Below are 24,795 nucleotides of genomic sequence, written 5' to 3' on the forward strand. Positions count from 1 at the left end.
GGTAAAGAATGAACCTTTCTAATTTGCCAGACCTTGTTCTACAACAATTTTTAATTGATGAATTTTGTTTCATTTCAGCCTAAATTTTAAAATACTGGTTGTTCATGTTAGGAAAAACCCAGCCTCCAAAATTTTTAAATGAGGAGACCAAAGTCTAAAGTCATTATCTTTGTCAGTTGCTAAATTTATATAACTGAGTAGACATCAAATATTAATGGAAAATTATGTTTAAGTATTATTTAAAAAATACTGAATATATCATAATGCTAGAATAAATCCCCTAAAAATGAAAAGCAAAGCAAAAGGAGACTGCATTAATAAGAAAAATAAACTATTCTAATCCTTTACATTTTATATTGATTATTTACTTCTGAAGTTTGAAATTCTAACTTTGAATCTATAGGCTTCTCAGTATTTGAGAGTGCCTGATGAATTGTGTTCTTAAAGAATGTTCTTTTGGCTACTCGGGATAATAATGCTTAGTTTGTTCAATTCCTTGTGACTCCATCATTGGTAATGCATCATCACAATGTCACCTTGCCTGTCGGGCTCAATAAAGGAGGGATGAGCATGGGCACTTAACTGCTTTCTCTCTTGCTGGAACTGGCAGCTTTTATTAAGAGTTAGTACACATGGGCATGATAAGCCAGGGGAGATGTCTTAGTCTCGGCGTATATGCTGTACCTGAAAAAAGAACTTTGATCTTCAATTCTGCTAAGCTGACATACTTCATGGGCATAATGTTCCCTAAAAATTTCAAAACAAAAACAAAACCCTCCCATCTGGGATTACTGTCATATAATTTCTATATCTTGCTGGCTTCAAAAGACTGAATCCTTTAACATGCTATTTCAGTCATTTTAAAAATAAGAGGATGGGGCCTTGGGATGATTGCCCCACACAGAAACTCAGCTGGACAATGATAAAGCTTCTGATATTTAACAAGAAAGTATCCATGCTTTGCATAGCCGCAAAATATCCATTCAGGATATAAGAAAAAGAGAATACTCCCAGTGAGATGTCTCTCTGAACTAGTTATTTAGCTAGTTATAGCCTGATGAGAACTAGATAGTAGTTTTCACATAGATTTTGTTTAAGGTTTTACTTGAAGGTCAGAGTTTGTACCCCTAATTCTTACTGTGTCATAAATATCTATACTTGCTCAATGGAGTAAAAAGGATATAGAGTTTGCGGAAAAAAACTGACCATCACATCCAAAAATTCAGAATCCATGTCCAAGTAATGACAGAAATAGCCATTTCTTCATATTTATGTAATTATATGTGTCTATATAGATATGTAAATATCACTAATCAATATATAACTGTAATAATTTCATGACTGATCTCTCCCAGGCAATCCTGTAAATGAAATGGTTCACATAACAAGAAGAAAAGATGTGGAAGGGAAGTGAGGGGAAAATAACACTGGAAAGATCCCAGGACAGATAGTCTGAAGATCATGGTTCTGGTCCCAGCTTGATGAGGAACTGACTGGCTTTTGATTTTAGTTAAGACACTTAACCATCTGGATCTATATTCTCACATATAACATGAAGATGATGACTGTAGTCCAGATCTAATATGCCATGACTTGGCGCTACTAAGAAGTGTGAGAGAGGTATTTCTCTCTTTATTCCAAGAATCAGTGAACATTAAAGTAGGTAGAAGTGCTCCAGAGTTAATATACTTGCCTAAGTATAAACTATGAACCTGTCACCTTCTTACTGGGTAAGTTGGTAACTTAGAGCTTTATACATCAGCCAAATAGGTATAATAACAATTGCAGCTTCCTAGGGTTGTTTTCTAAGTTTAAATGAGAGAATACACATAAAAAACATAGCATGGTGACTAAGAAATAGGAACAGTTCAATGAATCTTAGCAGCTATTTGTAGTAATACTAATGGTAGGCAAAGACATAGTAGTAGCAGCAGCACACCAAAATCAAGTCACATTAAGGAGAGAGAATGCCTTTAAGGCTAACAAAACTTAGTCAGAACCTGAGTGAAGATAGGAACATAATTCAAAAAAGCAGATGTTATACCAAAGCAAGATTATTCAGCAATAGAAGCATAGGTACAGAACAGCCACTGAAAAAACACAGGCACTGACCAAGTAAGCACTATCAACATGAGAGGTTGTGTCAGATACATATGAGTATAGGTCTATCAGACAGGTACATTCCTATCAAAGGAAATGACATATCAAGTTATGAGGTCCTGATGACATTAAAACTCAAAAAATTGTTAAACAACACTTCTTGTGATTCCAAAATAGTCAGGCAACTATCTGATAATTTTTCTTTTCATGTATTTATCTATATAGAGAAAATGTAATAATCAGGCTAACAAGAGAATTTGTTCCTTCTGCCTGATACATTACTTATTGTGAATCAACAATCTAACATTCTGGACTTCTACTTCAGTCTCTGTGAGTGATGACAGCAAGAGACGGCACCTGAGTTTGATCAAGACTTCAACATCAAAAAGTAGAACAGGGGCTTCCCTGGTGGCGCAGTGGTTGAGAATCTGCCTGCCAATGCAGGGGACACGGGTTCAAGCCCTGGTCTGGGAAGATCCCACATGCCGCGGAGCAACTGGGCCCGTGAGCCACAACAACTGAGCCTGTGCATCTGGAGCCCGTGCTCCGCAACAAGAGAGGCCGCGATAGTGAGGGGCCCGTGCACCGCGATGAAGAGTGGCCCCCGCTTGCCACAACTAGAGAAAGCCCTCGCACAGAAACGAAGACCCAACACAGCCAAAAATAAATAAAATAATTAATTAATTTAAAAAAAAATGTGCTCTTTTAAAAAAAAAGTAGAACAGTTTATGCTGTAAAGTCAGACTCTGGCCTATATTAAATTCATTTAAATGCTGCTTTAAAAATGTTTTTAGAATTTGACCACTTTTTTGGACACCCAAACCTCTTTAAGTGTGATTTTTTCCCTAATACAATTCAAACATCATACAACCCATTAGCCTATTAGCAAATCATCATTGTAATATATATATGTAATATGTATAAATATATAGTAAATCTGTATCCTACTTTATGTCTTAATTTAACAACAGAAATCAATGTGCTACCCAATACTAAGTGCTAAGTGATAAAACAACAAATCAATATCATTCAGAGAATGATGGGGGACACCTAAAAGACAAATACTTTGGAAAGAAATGTTTTTCATGTATGGCAAAAATGTTATGAAAAGGAAAAGGCCATATAAATTCATAGTATATGAAAATCTATAATTATGAAAAAACATAATAAAACATGCACATGAAAACTGACTGAATTAAAGTCTCATAACACGATGGACTGAAATATAGGCTTCTACCTCATTCCAAACACTTAAAAATGCTGAATAAAATATAACAATTAAACAAAAGAAAAAAATCATAGGTGACCTTGAAAGAAAAAAAATGTCTCGAAGTCAGAAGAGCAAAGCACATAAGGTAAAACTTAAATAAGAGATCTAAAATATGAGATGAGGGAAATATAATATTTAAAATAAGCCCAACATGAAAAAAGCAGGACATCACTACATAGACAGGGGCAAAGGACATGGTCTTGGTTCCAAAAAAGCCACAGAGTTGGAACTGTAGTCCCTAACTGAGGCTTGGACCCTGGGAAACCTTTTCTCTTAATGAAAATGGAGTTATAGAAATCACATCCTCAGGCCCAGAAAAGTCCTAAGTAAGTTTTTGTGTCTGACTAGGATTCCAAATATATTTATAAATACTTATATATTTATATTTATACATACTTATATATATTTATACTTAAATTAAAAATAAGGTTATTAAAACTAAGAGCTTGTTTAATAAAGAGTTTAACATCAAATAAATTTTGATTCAGGAAGACTATATAAACTGGAAATTAGATATAACTATATTATCTAGGAAGCAAAAGAGAAAGAAGGTAGACAATAAAAAATAGGAATTGCAGAGGCTTAAATGAGAGGATCCAACTTACGTTGCATAAAAGTTTCAAGAGAAGAGAATAGATTTAATTGGAGCTAGGCAAATTTCAATAAAAGCTAAAAAGTTCCCAGGTGAAAGACATGAACCTTGGATTAAATAAGCAAAATGAGTCCTGATTCTAAGAAATAAATATAAATCCAAACCAAGATACATTTTATGGTGAAAATGAAGGATATACATATATTTTTAAAGATAGGTAAAAGTATTAAAAGAAAATAAAGTTTTAAAGAAAAAAATTCATCACTTACAAAAGAAAATTTTATAACAGCTTGTTTCTCACCAAAACTGTAAGATGACAGTAGAAAAATATCTTCAAAATGCTGACAAAAAAAATAACATTAGACAAAAATTCTAAAGTTCCAATGAAATAATATCAAATATTAATGCAAAATAAAGGCAGTTAAGAGAGAAAGTGAGATCATTTACTTGTGAATGCTTACTCAGATTCTGATTGAAAGGTAGAGATAAACTGATTAAATGTAAACATTAAGACGGGGCATGTTAAAATTTTAAGATGAATCACTAAATAATGAAAAAATAATTTCCAAACAAGTAGAATTGGAAAGGGAGGAATAAATGAATCAACAATCCAATAGAAGGTAGAAAGGTGGAAAAAACAAGCAAGAAAAACATATGGTCAGAAAACTACTAGAGCTAATCAATGAATTTGGTAAAGTAGCAGGATACAAAATTAATGCACAGAAATCTCTGGCATTCCTACACACTAATGATGAAAAATCTAAAAGTGAAATTAAGAAAACACTGCCATTTACCACTGCAACAAAAAGAATAAAATATCTAGGAATAAACCTACCTAAGGACACAAAAGACCTGTATGCAGAAAATTATAAGACACTGATGAAAGAAATTAAAGATGATACAAATAGATGGAGAAATATACCATGTTCTTGGATTGGAAGAATCAACATTGTGAAAGTGACTCTACTACCCAAAGCAATCTACAGATTCAATGCAATCCCTATCAAACTACCACTGGCATTTTTCACAGAAACAGAACAATAAATTTCACAATTTGTATGGAAACACAAAAGACCCCAAATAGCCAAATCAATCTTGAGAACGAAAAATGGAGCTGGCGGAATCAGGCTCCCTGACTTCAGACTATACTACAAAGCTACAGTAATCAAGACAGTATGGTACTGACACAAAAATAGAAATATAGATCAATGGAACAGGATAGAAAGCCCAGAGATAAACCCACGCACATATGGACACCTTATCTTTGATAAAGGAGGCAAGAATATACAGTGGAGAAAAGACAGCCTCTTCAATAAGTGATGCTGGGAAAACTGGACAGGTACATGTAAAAGTATGAAATTAGAACACTCCCTAACACCATATACAAAAATAAACTCAAAATGGATTAAAGACCTAAATGTAAGGCCAGATACTATAAAACTCTTAGAGGAAAACATAGGCAGAACACTCTATGACATAAATCACAGCAAGATCCTTTTTGACCCACCTCCTAGAGAAATGGAAATGAAAACAAAAATAAACAAATGGGACCTAATGAAACTTAAAAGCTTTTGCACAGCAAAGAAAACCATAAACAAGACCAAAAGACAACCCTCAGAATGGGAGAAAATATTTGCAACTGAAGCAACTGACAAAGGATTAATCTCCAAAATTTACAAGCAGCTCAATATCAAAAAAACAAACAACCCAATCCGAAAATGGGCAGAAGACCCAAACAGACATTTATCCAAAGAAGATATACAGATTGCCAACAAACACATGAAAGGATGCTCAACATCATTAATCATTAGAGAAATGCAAATCAAAACTACAATGAGATATCATCTCACACTGGTCAGAATGGCCATCATCAAAAAATCTACAAACAATAAATGCTGGAGAGGGTGTGGAGAAAAGGGAACACTCTTGCACTGTTGGTGGGAATGCAAATTGATACAGCCACTATGGAGAACAGTATGGAGGTTCCTTAAAAAACTACAAATAGAACTACCATACGACCCAGCAATCCCACTACTGGGCATATACCCTGAGAAAACTATAATTCAAAAAGAGTCATGTACCACAATGTTCACTGCAGCTCTATTTACAATAGGCAGGGCATGGAAGCAACCTAAGTGTCCATCGACAGATGAATGGATAAAGAAGATGTGGCACATATATACAATGGAATATTACTCAGCCATAAAAAGAAACGAAATTGAGTTATTTGTAGTGAGGTGGATAGATCTAGAGTCTGTCATACAGAGTGAAGTAAGTCAGAAAGAGAAAAACAAATACAGTATGCTAACACATATATATGGAATCTAAGGTAGGAAAAAAAAAAACGGTCATGAAGAACCTAGTGGCAAGATGGGAATAAAGACACAGACCTACTAGAGAATGGACTTGAGGATATGGGGAGGGGGAATGGTAAGCTGTGACAAAGTGAGAGAGTGGCAGGGACATATATACACTACCAAATGTAAAATAGATAGCTAGTGGGAGGCAGCCACATAGCACAGGGAGATCAGCTCGGTGGTTTGTGACCACCTAGAGGGGTGGGATAAGGAGGGTGGGAGGGAGGGAGACGCAAGAAGGAAGAGATATGGGAGCATATGTATATGTATAACTGATTCACTTTGTTATAAACCAGAAACTAACACACCATTGTAAAGCAATTATACTCCAATAAAGATGTTAAATATATATATATCTATGGTCAAAAGAAAGCACAAAATAACATAGACATAAGGCCAACTATAGCAGCAATTACAGAAAATTTGTTATCAAATTCAACTCAAAGATTGAAGGACAGCTTCTCAAATTAACAAGAAGAGCAGAAATTCAATTGTAATCTGACCATAAAACTACTCAGAATAGACTAGACTATGCTGTGATAAATTAACTCTACAATCCCAGTGGCTTAAAGAAATAAATTGTTATTTCTCCCATGAACTTGAAATACACTGGTCAGCTATTCTCTATCTATGAGACACAGTCACCACACCAGAGGTCACTATGGCTCACTGGCCAGGTCTGGTCACAATTGAAATTATTTAATGCTGGTTGATATTCCTCAGCTTTTAACCCTCTCTGGAAATTGCCCTTGCATGGAGAAAGCTAACTTGCCCAGGTCATGTACTCTTCTTGGGCCAGCCATCATCCGGTGACTTGTCCAAATTAAAGTGTCAAGGCTCAGCCCCTTGGCTCCAACGGAGCACAACTCTGAAGGGCCATCCCAGCTTCATAGTCTTCATTACAATTCTCACTCTGCCAATTCTGTTTCTTCCCCTTCCCTTGCACAGATACTGCTCTCATGGGCACTCCCTAATAAACTTCCTGCATGACAATCTTTCTGAGTCTGCTTCCCAGGGTATTCAACTTGCAATATCCACTTCAAAATTAGCAACATTTATACACACATGCACAATTTATTTTAGCAACAAAAAAAGTCTGTTAGGAGAAAAATTTAATGCTTATCTTGAAAAAAAAAATCTGTGCATTAATGAAAGCGCTAGTTTAGTATACACATGGTGAGAAGAAAGCTAAACTATGGCTAGATAATTGGGATTAGTTGGTGTATGTTAATATTTTTCCTAACCTAATGTTCTGTGTATTTAAATAAACTCATTCACAGAATCTGGCAAGATAAAAGGGAGATTAAAAACACAATTGGCCTAGGGAACAGAAGAATAAATGTAAACACATTAAACTAGACTGCTTTGCCATGTTAATTAAGAAAGAACCCATTAGTTAAAATAACTACTTCTTATTGAGAAATTTAGTTGGTTAATTAATTTTGTATAGTATAGAATGCATGCCTATTCTGTGTATTTTTGTTTATCCCTGTAAGTTACAATGCATAAGGTCCTTGTGAGTATTAAAGGAAGATACCAAGAAATTATTCTAAAACATATTTGCTCAAATATAACTAAACCGTTTTTCAGGTGAGAAAAGTGCCTGTAAAGGTCTTCAATGCCATTGGTCTTTGTAGGACATCTAATTCCATGTTCATTCCCCAAGATGGATGGTAAATAAATTGATATCATTAATGGTTTAGTTTCTCTCTGTAGAAGTCCTCCTTGAATTTTGGAAGGTAAATAGAAATAACCTGAAAAGTTTTCTATTTCTGCTTTAGTCTCACTGGTTGTATGGACTAGGGACTGGCAGAAGGTGAGAATCGTGGCGGTGAGGGACATGGGAGCATTCTATAGAGGCTGGAGCAGTAATAGTAAAACAGCTTAGTAATGAGCTAGTGCAACTGACCAGAATGCACACAAGCATGGAGTCACTCAAACATCCAACTCTCTTACTGACTGGAGGTAAGATATCAAAAACCTCAAGAAGAAAAAAGATGAATGAGTAAACAGCTATCTTCTTGGCTGACTAGAATTAGTATGCTTTATTGTTTTGGTTTTCGATTACAAGTCAACTAGGAAAACATGCGTACCTCCATATCACTGTGGCCAGCTTGATCTCACAGTGGTGAATAAAGAAGGATTATCTACAAATCTGACTGGATTACAAATCGGTGAGTTCAACTCTGCCTCTGTATCTTGCTGGCAATCTCTCTTCACTGAAGCTCCCCCTGTGCTTTCAGGAAAACCATGTGGGTGCCAGAGAAGCCACAACCTAAGCTCTGCATGCTATTCCACAGCTGCTCTCAATGGTGTAAAGGCGAGGCAGAGAGCACCCGTTAGGGAGGAGATGAATAGGACGTTTTACTAGCATAAAAGAGCCACCTTTTTGTCTCCTTCTGAGCTGACACTTACACCCTTTCTCTTGCTGCTACACCATCATTTACCTTTTACAAAGTCCTTTTTGCTGTAGTTAATATTAGAATTTTACCTGCACTTAAAAATTCTGAAAATTAATAATAAATAAAAACATCTTGAGAAGTGAAATTTATGAATATCAAGCCTATAAAAACTACATATTGATTCCTAGCCTCTTTTCTTCTTGGTATTACTATTGCACAAGTTATTCCAATTCATAGTTTAAATCAGTTAAGAATCTATGATGGCTAATTTTATGCGTAAGATTGGCTGGGCCTCAGTGCCCAGATATTTAGTCAAACATTATTTTGAATGTTTTTGTGAAGGTGTTTTTTTGGATGAGATTGACATTATGTCAATGGACTTTGCATTGGGAAGTTTATCCTTCAAAGTATGTACAACTGACCCTTGAACAGGTAGGGGTTAGGGGCTCCGGCCCTCCACAAAGTCAAAATACATTTATAACGTGTAGTCGGCCCTCCATACATGCAATTCCTTCATATCTTGAGATTCAAGCAAACTTGGATCCTGTAGTATTATACTACTAAAAAAAAAAATATCCATGTATAGTGTACCCACACAGTTCAAACCCATGTTGTTCAAGGATCAACTATGTGGTTGGAGGGTAATCTGCTCTTCTCAAATCAGCCTTACCCAGTTAGATGAAGACCTTAATACAACAAAGAATGACCTTTTCCACGCAAAAAGGAATCAGGCCAGCAGACTGCTTTGGGACTCAAACTGCAACATTTTCCTGTGCCTCTAGCCTGCTGGCCTCCCCTGAAGATTTTAGACTCCCAGAATCATGTGAACCAATTCCTTAAAATAAATCTCTCTCTCTACACACACATACACATACATACACACACACACACACACACACACACACACACACACTCACACCCCCCCCCCCCATCCTGTTAGTAGTTATGTTTCTCTGGAAAACTCAAATACAGAATCCAAATTCAATCTCAGTTACCTTGAAATTAATTTTTTTTTTTATCACCAATATTCTCTTTCATGGAATATTTGACAAGGTGTATGAATAGAAATCCTGATTCTGGACTGCCATCTCTGCAAGATAGCAGCAGAGAGTTAACTGAACAGATACAGAGATAAGCATCACAAAGATATGCATTGCTCAATATTGTTAAATTATATTGCTTTTTAAAAAACCTTTTTTTTCAGTTAAAATAATTGTTCAAAAGGAGTTAATAAAAATCTCATTATTTATCTTTAAATTTAATTATTTTAAGCTCCTAATCTCTTCAAATTTTTATCTAGTTATGTTTAATATGACAGAACTATTTTTATTAACATCAATATCTATAAATTGCTCTAAATCTACATTTCCTGTATATTTGGGCAGCTCCTATTTATCAGTATGATAGGTGGCCCATTGGCAAATCAGCTGGTTTCTCCATAGTTGTCATAATATAATAAAATTAATGTTGGACATCATATTCTTAAGTAACCTGGCTGATTAATACAAGGTGATTCCAGGCTCCCAAAATAACTAATCAACACAGGGGTTAATGTCCATGTCCTTCTACATGGACTGATGTCTGTGCAATAAAGCAGTTATGGGAGTAACCATTACTAAGAAATCATGTACAATAATAAATATCAAAATCTCATTTTTTTTCAGTTTTCAGTTCTCAAAACCTTTGAGTTCTTTCATTCTATCTAAATGCCAGTCTGTTTTGATATAATCTTTAGTGGTGAGAATTACAGATAACTTTCAAGACTGTTCTACTAAAAAACAAACAAGCAAAAAACAAAACAAAACAAAAACAAAAAACTTCTCTGCCCCTAACCAAAGGAATGAGAGTATTGCTCTTGGCCCTGAGCATTGGTGATAGTTGATTTTATGTGTCAACTTGGTTAAGCTCTGTGATGCCCAGTTGTTCGGTCAAACAGTAGTCTTGCAGTGAAGGTATTGCAGATGCGATTAACATTTACAATCAGCTGACTTTAAGCCGATTACTCTGCATAATGTGGGTGGGCCTCATTCAGCTGAAGGCCTTAAAAGAAAAGACTAAGTTTTCCCAGAGAAAAACGAGAATTCCTTAAGACTGTAACATGGAAACCCTAACTGAATTTCTATTCTGCCAGACTATCCTACAAATTTCAGACATGTCAGTCCCCACGATTGCATAACTGCATGAGCCACTCCCCTAAAATGAATCCTATTGGTTCAGTTTCTCTGGAGAACCCTAACTGATACAAGCATATACAAATCTAATGTAAATTATAAAATCTAATATCCACTTTTACCTCAGTTTTAAAGTTAGAAATCCCATGGAGACTTTATTTGCTTTACTTTTTTGGCCAGTAACTTTGGAGTATATGCTCCCGTAGTTACTCTTATAACCGGCACTGGCTTGAAATATAGTAGACACTTTCTTTGTCTATTTTTTTTGGCAAACAACATCCTATTCTTGGGTGAGCACACTATTTTTGATTTACTTTATTCCAAAAGAAGAGTGGTTCTGATTTACAGTTGGCTTAAAATTGGTCTTTGGAGTTATTTGAAGGCCAAACACCTAGACACAAGCTCATTCTATTAAATAAAAAGCAAGGCCTAAGTGTTAAAAGATCTAATCATAATCTGTGTTTCACACAGACTGAAAAAGAGCCAAGTTGCAAACCTGAGAGTAATGAGTTTGAGGAGAATTTCTTAACAACTCAACCTAAAATGTCTTTCTATCTATATTTTATCAATTTCAAATGGATAAAAGCTAGATTAACTATTAAATTCAAATATTTATTATTTTCACTATAATGTTCTATGTTAGACAACATAATCCCAAAGATCTTAATCCCAAAGAAGTTCACATCGTAATCCCAGAACTCTGAATAGTTAGTTACCTTACATGGCAAAAAGGGACTTTATAGACATGATTAAGTTAAGGATCTTTAGATGAGAAGAGTATTCTGGATTATCCAGATGGGCTCAATGTAATCACAGAGGTCCTTATACAGTATGTGAAAGAGGGAGACAAAAGATTTAGAGGCAAAGGAGGAGATGTAACAAGGGAACAGAATTCAAAGTGGCATTGCCACAAGCCAAGGATTGTGGGTAGCCTCTAGAGGCTGGAAAAGACAAGGGACGTCATCTCCCCTAGAGCATCCAGAAGGCAGGCAGCTCTGCTGATACCTTGATTTTAGAAATATAAGACCCATTTTGGACTATTGACCTCCTGAACTATGGGGTAATATGTGATATTTTAAGCCACTAAGTTTGTGATAACATGTTAAGCAACAGAAAACTAATACACCTTCTTCCCTTAGACAGGTCTGAATTTCTATATCTGTCTTAACCCTGTCATAAAGGATACCTATGATTCCAAATTTATATAGTTACCTCAAGATAATCTTATAAAAGATAATTTAACTGTATATTAGCTTCTTTGCTGTAAGTTCCCAAAGCAGATATTCTGCCTTTGAAGAACGAGTCCCCAACGTATTAATTGCCCATTTGTTTGCTTATCTTTTCACAGCTGCCTTTGTGAGTACAGAGACCATGTCTGCCTGATTCACAACTAAATCCTTAGCAGAAGCTCAGTGCCTGACATACAGTACATGCTAAATAATTTTTTTTTCAATGAAGACCTTTTGCTTTACCCTTAAAGAAAGAGAAGGGAGCTGGAACATACATTTCTTTTTAAAGTAAATAATGATCTAGGAAAAGAAAGGCTGAGAAACAATCAGGTCAGTGTTCCCAAGGGCCTTCTCTTATGTGAATAATTTTTGCTAACCTAACTCAGAAGTTATTCCTCTCACATTATTTAATATATTGATTAGAATTCAACCTTTGTCAAGTTACTTAAATTTTCTGAAACTGTCTCTTTATCTGAAAATGAGGATAAATGAGATAGGAGCATGATTCTAGACTTTCTGAAATCTGGGTTATAGGGGAAGGGAAGAAGCTTGTGAAAGTTTTAATGTAAGGAAACATGATAAGCAACATGATAAGCACACCTGGATGGTTATACAACAATCATACTTATTGAACATATAAAGAACTTAGCACCATTCCTGGAAAACTGCAAGCACCATATGTGTGTGTGTGTGTGTGTGTGTGTGTACACACATATACACGTATAAAAGCCATTGTCTCCATTATCATCATTAATAAGGGACCTCTGGGAGATTTTTCTCATATTCCCCTATAGTTACCTAGAAAATGAAAATTAGTCACTGCTATATAAAACATCAATGTTCCATTGCCACTCTGACCACTCTCATCTTCCTCAGTAGCTTGCAAGGTAGACAACATTCATTGCTCTCCATGTACAACTGCCTCAATTCAATTTAGATCTGTGTATAACAGCTACAGATTTCTCCTCATATGCATTCACACAGCCCTTTCTGGTTGCACATAAAAGCACAGATGGATATCATGGTCCAGGAACAGCCCCATAGGCCTAGACAGGCCTAGTGTAATCAAGTCTCACAAACAAGCAATCCTGGCACACACCAACACTTCCTCAGTATTCCTCTCTCAAACTATTTGAGGCATCAGTGGTGTAATAGATGGGCTTATTGATATAAATAAACTATATACATATATCATGTTGAACTCTTAGTAATATAAATGATATGGCCTCTAGGAAAATGACATTTCAGAACTTCCAGTTTGTAGAACATAGATAAAAGGCCATTTCCCCTTCTTTGACACATCACTTAATACAGAAAAAGAAGCTAATTGCTTCTCCACTACTCAACAACTGCTATGATGAAGGACATTGAGAAACAATGTATTTAGTTATTATAATAAATCTTAGATTTAAAAAAGTCATTGGGCATCATGGGATCCTCAGCTTTAATCATGGGTTTGGTTTTTGCCAGGACCTTCCCAAGAACCTAAGAAAATTACCTGAGTTGAAGAAAAACAACTCCTCTAACAACAGTGCTTTTGATTTTCTAAACCACAAGCCCATAACCAGAAAAATCATAATCAGATTTTATCATAACCAGAAAAATATTTATCCTCAAATGGCTTCATTCATACTCTGAATTCATTAACAACAAACCATGTCAAATGTAATTTTGCTTCATTTTGCTTCATCTATCAAAGGTTTTTCTGACTTTTGAAAGGTAATTTTAAAATGAATTATATACCTAATACAGACAATATTCACTAAAGGTGCACTGCTTCTCCATAAGGGTTTAATTTGCATCATTTTTCTTTTTTATCATAAATTTTTAAAATTATATAAAATGAAATATTCCATATGGTAAGGAATTAGCACCCTCTCCCATCTTTTACCTTTCCAGTTTTTGAAATAATCAGAAATATTTAGATTTACTATAGCTCTCTTTCCCTAGATTTAATTTTGCAGGAAGGAGGGGAAAACTATCATTTTTTTCATACTTAACATATATCTAGCATGTTTTCACCCATATTCTCTCATTTCATCCTTGTAATTACTCTTTTATAGGAGTACATAAGTAAAGTAACTCACCTCCCTAATGAAGTAATATACCAAGATTCAAATGATCAAAAATCAACTATTCCCAGGGCCTCAGAGAAAAGACTAGGCCAAGATGAAAACAGGCAGCAAAGAGAGACAGTAGTCAAGTCTGAGTTGTCTATTAATCTCCCACGGAGCTCTGAATCAAGGTTTGTTCACCAGCAGCAGACCTTCCAAGAAAGCAGCTGCCCACTCTGAGAAGGAACAGCACACAGCAGATGGGCTCCTCTGGTGAACATCTACTCCACAGTGACAGTGTGCAGACATCATCTCAAACAGCTCAGATTACTCAGTCTGTCCGGACCCTGGGTCATGGTCAAGTGAAGGAGGACTATACAAGGAAGAAAGCATTCGGAGATGGTTACCAAAAGCAAGCAGGTCTCCTATGAAACTCTGAACTCAGGCCCCATGAAGACAAGTTCTGATTAGCAGGAAATAGTACCAATTTCCTCCCCGAAATTGACGTGGCTTTTTGCCACATTTACAGCATGGAACAGGTTGGCTGTCCTCTGTTCTTTGATTTCTTTTCCTACTTGGCAGTTCCATTTCCTCCTGACTCAAATGTGCTTCCTCTCTTTGGGAAGGAAGGCACAGGATGCCACTGAGCCAACCCCAGAAGAATGTGTGCTTTGGGTTGTTTTGCCAGCAGTGGGCATGGTCTGAGTGAAAGAGGGGAGTGGAGGGCATGCATTGCTGGCTCAGCTTCTCTGCTTCACTTATAAGTTGCATGACCTTGGGCAAATCATGCTGGTGTCTCCCACTCTGCATTTGTAGAAAATGAGAGGGGAGGATGTGATAACATTATACCTACCAAGCAGAGGTGGCTCATACCATGGGCTTCCAGAAGTCTCTTCTAAGCTGAAGTCCAAAATTGACTGTCTACTGTGTTCCAAGATCCTTGTTGATCATCTTGTATATAGCATCTCTATTCCTCACAAAATCCTACATGGTAGGTGTCACTAGCCATGTTCTACAGAGAAAAACTTTCAGAAGAAGGCTGAATAAATTGTAATGGTGGAGCTGAAGCCTTTAGTCCTTGGTCTACATGAATCCCAAAGTTGTGTTCTTTTCTTTGTGCTCTGCTGCTTTCAGGTCTATGATTTATAGTGTGTGATCAACATTCCCTGTAATTCTTTCAGGCTGAAAGCAGTCAACCATGTTTCATGAGCAATAGTCTTTGATAGTTGAGTATGCACAAGAGGAATTTTGTGTGGCAATTAAAATTACAACAAAGTTAATCAGATACATATTTAATGATATGTATAACAGCTATTGTGCTACACATCATTAGGTATAAATGGTAAGCTGGTTCATAGGAATGAAAATAATTATTTTCACATTGCTGAAGCAAGTGTGACTATACTCAGACAGGAACTAAGATGGGATGGAAAAAATTTCGGAATAAAAATAATTATTTCCATTTATTAATTTATTACTGATATCCAAGCATTGTGCTAGGTGTTTTACATGCATTATCTCATTTAATCCTCTTATTAACAATATGAGAAAGATATTATTAGTAATAAATCTTTTTACAGATGGGAAGACTGAGGCTTAGAGAAGTTAAGAAAATTTTCCTAGTACTAGTTGGGATAACATACCAATCCAGGAGGTGACCTACAGTCTTCCTTTTATACTCTTGTGTCCCACAGCCATCTCAGAAAGAAAGAACCACTCCTTCCTCTTTCTCATCTTGTCAGCTTTGCTCTAAATGTGAAGTGCTGTCTTGCTTTCAACCAATTTGGCCTTACAATAATACTGCTTGTTTATACCTGAATTACTAATTGTAAAATATGAGCAACTCTTCAATGTCCTTTTTCAAAAGCACAGGTCCATGGACTTTTTATCAGGAGGGAAAACAGTGGAAAATGTATCAGTAAGGACAGACTAGCTTGTGCTGAGGTAACACACCAAACCAATATTTCAGTGGCTTAGAGTTACAAATTATGTTACCTGTCCCTCACTGGATGGAGGCTGAGAGCAGTCTCTAAAGAGAACAGTGCTGACCATCTCAAGAGAAGAGAAAAAGGACTGCAAAACCTTAGCTCTTTCCTTCTCCACATTATGTTCCACAAGTGAGCCGTGGGTCAGCCAGAAGCCATTTTCGATCAGAACTCCAGGACTTCAGTAGACAAAGAAGAAGTTTTCTTACTGATTAAAATAGAGAACCATAAAGGGAAAGTTCAAAGAAAACCTTCACTAGATTTAAAGATTTGCTTGAAATCTGCCCTCTCTGACCTGAAAGGTAAATTAAGGTATCACTTAACTCTGGTCCATTCTCTTTCCCATCTCTACCCTTTCTTCACCTCCACTGCCTAGAATCCTGAGACTAAGCAAGCAGAGAATGTTGAGCTATCCTGGTGATCTATACTGCAGTGCTTTGGGTGCCCTCTTACGTATTAATAGAAATTATTTGCAAAGCATTTTATTCCTTTAGTGGTGGAAAATTATGTACAGATTTGTGAAAACTGTTTGTGCCCTAGGATGTGCCCAATCACAATGTTTGGCTTGAACCAAATGCTGCAAGACAGAGAACTAGATGGTCGATGATAGGTATAAACATTGACCTGATTAGTTTAGTGCATGCATTGATACAAATAACTAAGTACCAAGGGGCCATGAATTTATATGGCAATAAGTTATCAGAGTAATAGAATACTTATTAAGCTTAACACCAGGAAGATTAAGCAGCAGGGACCAACTTCCTTTCTGCTCAACCAGCAGTATTAAGAAAATGTATACTGAACATTGCACAGTACGGAGGGAGTGGTCCTGAGTCAGAAATTTGAGGACTCAAGGTTTCTATCCCCATTAGGTGATATGACATTTCTGAATCTCAATTTCTTAATTAAACAGTAAGAATAAATGAGGTATATCTGAAGTCCTTAGGAACCAGAAGCCAGCATTGTTTCCTCTTCGGGTTTAAGTTACATTGCAAAACCTTCCCTTAATTTTGGTACGTGAAAACATCCAGGAAGAGGATGAGGAATGGGGGATGGGGGAGAAATACTGGTGCTCCCATGCTGATACAGAATTTCACGTTTAAATGAGAAAATAATGAAGATGGCTTTGCATCACAAAGATCCAATCAACTAAGAAGCAGTATGCAGCACAGATGAGCTAAGACGTTTTAAATGTCCCTACAGTTGGGTCAGTTGGATGCGTTTGGCTTCAACTTCCTTGAAAGTGTTTTTCTTTGTCCAGGGAGGATGGCTTCAGACTGTATTTAGAGACTGTGAGTCACTGAGACCTAATGGGAACAGGCTCTCCTGACCTTATGGAAGTCTGTCACCTCTAGTCCTAAGATGTGGAGACTTTTCTGCTTGAGCTGAGGTCCTTGATATCAAGTGGTCTCTCTTCCTTTACCTTCCCCTCCTTGCTTTATTCCAAGTTCACTTACTTTCTTTTATCTCCCCCTCCAAATTTCCAATACAAATCTCTTTCTGACAATTATGTTCCCACTCCAGTGTACCACCATTCTGACCACTACAATGAAGTGTGACCGTACTGATTTCCTTATGGCCAACTCAAAATATCAATTCTGCTGAGTCAGTTTTCCCTGCCCTAAAACCTTCCAAACTCAGAAGATTTGAAACCATGGTGGGAAGTGAGACTGGGAACAGTTGGACAAGCTGTCCAAGCACTAATCGTGCTTATTCATGGAGGAAAACAGATGGAAGGAGAGAGATTCCTGAAGAGGATATAGTTGATGGGGCAAGGACCAAGTCTACTGAAATTAGTTGCCGATTTGGAGATGGGAGACCTGGTTCCACAGCCTACCATGGAATAACTTACTTAGCTTATGCAAGATGTTTGAGATCTGAATTTCAATTTAATAATCAGCAAAATTAAGATTTAAAAAACTTACTTCTTAGGGTTCAGGTTAAAAGATACAATCAATTTGAAATTATCTATATGTTTATTACTATAATTACTATTGTGCTGAATATATATCTCATTGTCTAACACATGACAATAATGGACAGAGTAGAATACGTTGAGTCTTAGATAATTTTGAAAGTCTGACCTTGACAAGAAAAAAGCAAGAAACTTTCCCAAGAAAAATGCTCACATTACAAAACATAGCACACAATTTCAGGAGCACACAGACCCTTTTAAGTCCAACCGTGGATTTCCAGAATGAAATAAAACAAATAAAAATGCCCAAAGATATGAAAAGCTTAACTTTAAGTAGGAAACTGCTGGAAAATTATCTTCTTGTAAATTACTATATCTTTATTGTATGATTTGTTCCATAGGATATCTATTTATTGCTCATTTCTAATTATTAAAATTCACAAATTCCCCACAAAATAATTAACAGGTAATTAAGTAAGAGTGTGGCTAAAGGAAGAATAAGATTTGTTTTGATTATTTCATTTGTTTCTATGGAACCTGTTTGGAAAGCCATGTTGGCCAAAGCATCGTATTTTGGAAGATACTCCCATCAACTAAGAATGTACATATGTGTGTGTGTGTAGAAAAAGAGAGATCATTAAGATTATATATAATATGTACATATTATATATGAACATATGTATGTGAGTATATATATATATATGTGTGTGTGTGTGTGTGTGTGTGCATAGAGAGAGATATATGAAATGTCTAAGACTAAACGTCTAAATCACTTAGAATCACCACCTCTCTATTCCCTCCAGGTACTAAGGAAGCATCATCAGAGAGCCAGAAATCCCTTGACCAATTTTTTTTTCATTTCTCTAGATATAATGAATTGCTTTATAAGTTTTCTACTCTATTGTCAGAATTATGACACTGGAAAGGATTTATTTAATTCACTAGATATTTGGCAATCATACACTATGCTAGAAATAGATTAATAGGGATAAAGTAAAGCATGAGACAAACATGTGAAGGAATGAACTGTACTTGGAATGCACAATATAACAAGAGTAGTGCACACCTTTGTTGTACTGAAAAGGAGGTAACTGACACTGCCTGAAAGGGATCAAGGGATGCTTCCCAACAAGGTGACCTGGAACACAGACATCTGTCCTCCGGTAAAGACAGAAGAAAAGGGAAGAAGGATAAAGTCTTTCATAACGGAAGATTATGTAAGGAACAAGAGAGTTTGGGAGGTACTAGATGAAATAAGTAGTGCAAGGAAACAGAGTTCTTTCACCTCAAAAAAAGAGAACTGGATTACTAGCTTATTACCTTTCTTGATGTAGAGCCACAGAAAGAGCAGTTCCTTTTTCTTTAGTACCTCACCTTGACTCTAATTCTATTCTAAATGGAATAAGGACCTCTTTTCTAATGTATCTGCTTTGGGTTTATCTGTTTGATTTTATGAGGGACCTTATTGTTAAGACTGGTAATAAATATCCAGTGATGGTCTCCCAATTCATTCATTCAGTAAATATCCATTAAACATCTACCCTATGGTGGTTTCTATCTATGAAGGTAGTCTTTCCCAAGACCCACTTTCTTCAAATGACTACACTTCTTTGGGATTCCAGTTCCTCCACATTCTGGGGAAAAATTCTCTAAACTTATTTCTCTATTCCTCTAACACATCTATCCCTCCAGCTAAAATTGGTGACTCTGTCTCTTGGTTTCTCCAGCTCTACATTAGTACTGCTGTCAACAACTTCCTTCCCTCATCACATTGACCTGTGCAAAACTTTGCCTTCATTAAGTCTCACTTTCTCTTCTACCAAGGAGAATTTCCACAACAACCCAACCAAAAATAAATTTCCCTTTCAAATATACCACCTTGAATCTTAGTTACTGCTGAAATATTTTCTCATCTTTCCTACTAGATCTTAATCATCTTTGGAATTAGAACCACATCTTACACTTTTTTTTTATCCCTTATGGTAGCCAGTGCAGTGCTTTGCACACTCTACTTCATGTTTAATAAATAAATGTTTAAATTTTAGATTGAATCTCCACATTCTATTCTACCAGAGGTGTTTGAATGGCATGGATAAATACTGAAATAACTTTAGGTTAGATTAAAAGGATATGGAAGGTCAATGCTTAGTCCCAGGACTGCTTGACCATTATTTTATCACTTTCTTTTTAATTATAAGAGTTTCAAAATGATAACCAAGGTTTCAAGCATGAAACTATCTGAATCTTATTTCTTCTGCATAATTTCAGCTTTGCCAGAACCCTGATTATTTCCTATTTCTAGTCTTCAGCACATTATTACTAATATCAAGAAGTTTTTATCTCCAGATTACACTGCTCCCCCCTGCCCTTGGCAGTGTTAATTTGAGCTATATAAAAATCAGTAAAGAAGTTCTTACTGTTATGTTTTCCTATCTGCTGTGGGAAGAATTGGCACCTAAGGCTATGTCTACATTATTTATACCACTTTGATAGATTAAATCTTAACTGTACCATAGAGCTTTTAAAGACATGTCTGTAAATGTTTTAGGATTCCACAGGTGTTCATCCTGACTACAAACAAAGACTCCTTTTTGTGGTTGAAAAACAAAATTAAAATGTAACAGTGTCCTGCAAGCCATGGTTTCTGCTTAAAACAGGTCCTTGACTGGACATGTCAGATTTGTTACTCTTGACACATTTTTGGAGTTCAACAAAGTAACCTACATCAATGGAAACATTTCTGTGATCCTATACTTCTAAGATTAATCTCTCTGATGGTGACATTTCATAAAGGAACTATAACGTTGGAATTCTACCAATGTGACAACATCCTCAAGGACTTTCATCTTGAAATGTCCTCAAGCACTAAAGTATTCTTAAAACTGTTTCATTCTTTTCTCTGCACCGTTACCAACTCTATGGTACAATTTTGACACATTATTAAAGACAAGAGCTTTATTTTTGGAAATTATTGTTCACAGGACCCCTGAGGATTTTTTTCTTCTGTTTATAACTCGAGGATCTGATTCTGTTCTCTGAAACTGGGGACTTGTTAGAGTTCCTTTTCGAGCAGGTGGTAATTTCATTAGCTTTCCCTGAAAATAATTATAATCACCTTTGATTCAGTGAAAGATAAACATTCTCAGCTAGCTAAGGTCCACATCAGTGCATAGCATTGATTTACTCAAAATTACAGAAGCTGTAAGATAAGTCATTGAAATATTTAACAAAGAATAAGGAAAAGCATAATGATAATTATAAGGTATATTTACACTCAATTAAACCCAAAGAATTTTAACACCCAGTCGGCTTTCAGGAATCACACAGGTCAAAAAGGGATCAGGGATGTATCCTCTACAGTGCCCCCCCAGACAGGCAGAAAGGAAAACCATTCTCAGAAGAGTGAAGGGAGCAGCCAAGGACATTTTTGTGGTATGTGTTAAAAGGAAGAAAATCTTCCTTAGCAAATTGTGATAAAGGTGCAGCACTTAAGTGGAACTTTAAGCAAGGGCATTAGCAGAGAGTGAGAATTCCAACAAATAGTAATGAGGGTCTTCACACCTGATTTTAAAGTCACAAGTATAACAATTTTAAGTCAAAATTATGAAACAACGCATTTTTAGTGAATTCTAGCCTCCATTTCTGCTCCCTCCACCTGTTGCATCCCCCTTAAAGAAACCATTTTTATTCATTTTTTGGTTTTTCTTTCCATTTTTAATATAAGGAAATCCATATATTTACACATATATGTATAATATATAAACATGGCTATATTATACAAAAATATGGCAATTTGGCCACATTTCCACTCCATCTTAAAGGAATGGCAGCATACTATAATGCTGTTCTGTATCCTGATTTTTAAAATTTTAATCAGTAGTTTATAGAGATAAAATTTTTGTTTAAGATGGGAGAAATAACAGCATATTTGTACACTGAAGGGAATAATCCAGGAGACAGCAAAAAACAAAATTGGTGATGGGAGACAGAGGGGAGAATTATTGGAGTGACTGGCTTTAGATAGGAGCATGAAGAGTTCATCCATGGGAACAGACCAACTTCCTAGTCAGAGTGTGGGCACAGATGCTGGTAGGTGGGTGGAGATGGGATGGGACTCTATGGGACTATCAGTAGATTGAGTAGAGAAGGTGTGAAAAAGTCATGTAGAAGACAAGGGAACAAAGCAGGGACATACTGGATGACTGCCTGCCAGCATTAAGGTGGTACTTGAGTTAGGTTTATTGTCTGCAGAGCCTTCTTACATTAAACTCGGATAAGGTACACTTATGTCAGGAAAATACTTTCTTAAAATCGATTTCACTTTTACCTAAAAGTGCAGTGCTTATCCTGAGTCGTAGTATGTACAACTAATAGTCCTAATGTTACTGCTTCTTCCCAGTGGAGATTTTTTTTTAAAGACTAAGCACTGGAGTAATCATATAAGTCAAGTTGATCAGGCAGAGATGATCTGATTTTTTTAAATCTAATCTGTCCTCACGAATGGCTACCTAAGCTTCTTGTCAGGAAAATCAAATCTGTTAGCTAAATGACATAAGCTATCATGTATTAAGTATGTATATCATGAGCCTACTATATGCTATGTTTTATATCTCAATATTACTGGGAGAGAAAAAAAAAAGAAAGACTAAAAAATAAATTCTAAAAAAAAAAATAAATAAATAAATAAATAAATTCTAAGATTCCAAAAACTAGTTTAAAATACTTCTAAACTTAATCAGAATATTGAGCTCTAAAGTTTGTGTGATAACTATAGTCAAGTGAAAATACTTCTGTAGTCATGAGATTTTGATTCCATTAAAAGAACGAGATTTATGTAATACCATTTTCCTGCATTGATTTTATATATTCTTGATGGTAAATAAAATGGTTATGGTACACTGGAAAAAAATTATAAGACATAAAGATTGTAATCATGTTTTCCTCAATAAGATAACTAAACTCTAATTGAATTTTAATTTTTCAGGTGTCATAGTTTCTAAGTACAAACTCAGTTGTATATTGAATTCAACATTTCATTTTTCTCCGACCCTCCTTTGTTTTTTTACTCTCCCATTTTTCTTTTCCTCAGATATTACTATGGAAATTTCCCACCCTGGAACAGAGAGAAACAAGATACCTCTTATGAATGCTGAATTTGAAAGGTAAGGAGAAAAGACACATATAAATGGAGAGAAGTTTTTAAAAATATTCATCAGTGGTCCTTTGGGGTCCATATTAGACTTTCTTCACATTCCTCCATTTTCTCTAAGTGCCATACTTAAGCTTTCTAAATCAAATAATCAGAGCTGTCAAACACAATAGGTATTGTTTAACTATATCATCAGAGAACAAAAAACTTCAGACTCAGGAGAATGGTCAAGCTAATCAGGGATCAAACGATTTCCATTCTGACTCCAAATCTAAAGACTCCTATCTGGGCTTCAGAGGATACTGTGCATTCTACCCCAGATCAAGAGACTTCGAAATACCAGTAGTATCTCATTTTTCATCTATTAACTTATTCTTAAGTATGCCAATGTAGAAATTAGATTGTTGGAAGACCTAGCTAAGCTGTTTAATAGAGAAAATACTAGCTACATGTGACTATTTACATTTATACTTAATTAAATAAATTTTAGAATAAAATTAAAAATTCAGTTCCTCAATTGCACCAGCCATGAATCAAGTGTGCAATAGCCATAAATGACTAACAACTACTGTATTGAACATCTCAGATATGCAACATTTACATCATCATAGAGTGAAAATTAAAACTGGAAATTAAAAACTTTTTAACTTCTATTTATCTAAGAATAAATCACATTGTTAGAAAAATATTTTTAAACATATGAATATTTAACATCACATATGATGAACCAAAACTGTAGATACTGTTAAACAAAGAGAAACATATAGTATTAAGTGAAAGTACCAGAGTGGAATACAAATAGGAGTAGAATCCAGAAAAATATAAGCACATTAAAAATATATATATATAAAATCAGAAATTCACAGAAGGAAAATAAATCCACAATAGAGATAATCAAAGCCAAAGATTGGTTCTTTGAAAATATTAATAAATTTGATAACCAACTAGCATGAGTAAAAATGAAGAAAGGATGACAAAACAAATTGACAATAACAGGAATAAAAAAGAGGGGATAGAGATCCTATAGATTTTTTTAAAAGGAGATATAATCAAATTTATGCCAAAAATGTTAATTTCAATGAGCAGTAAAAGTCCTTAATAACACAATTTACCAAAATTGACAGACACCTTATAAATCTGAACATTATTCTGTCTAAGAAAGAAAGTGAGCCATTTAAAATTTTCTCACAAACAAAAGCCCTAGCCCAAACAGCTTTAACAGCGAATTCTTCCAAATTTTAAGAAAAAACCCCAATATTAAATTTGTCTGAAACAGAGGAAGAGAACTTCTCCAACTTTCTATGAGGCCAGCATAAATTTGATACCAAAACCTGACAAGGGTATTACAGGGAAGAAAAGTTAGAGAGCAATTTCCCTCATGAACACAAAAATCCTTAATAAAATATTAACATATGTAATAGAGATGTATATTAAAAGGATAATTTCCAAACTGTTTCGCTCTTATAAATGTAGGTTGGCTCAACATTTGAAAATCAATCCATATGTTTTAACATATAAATAGAAAATAAGGTGGAAAATCATAAGATCATCTCAATAGATGAAGAAAATTT

Source organism: Balaenoptera acutorostrata, chromosome 8 (assembly GCF_949987535.1).
Source record: "Balaenoptera acutorostrata chromosome 8, mBalAcu1.1, whole genome shotgun sequence".
NCBI classification, from domain to species: Eukaryota; Metazoa; Chordata; class Mammalia; order Artiodactyla; family Balaenopteridae; genus Balaenoptera; species Balaenoptera acutorostrata.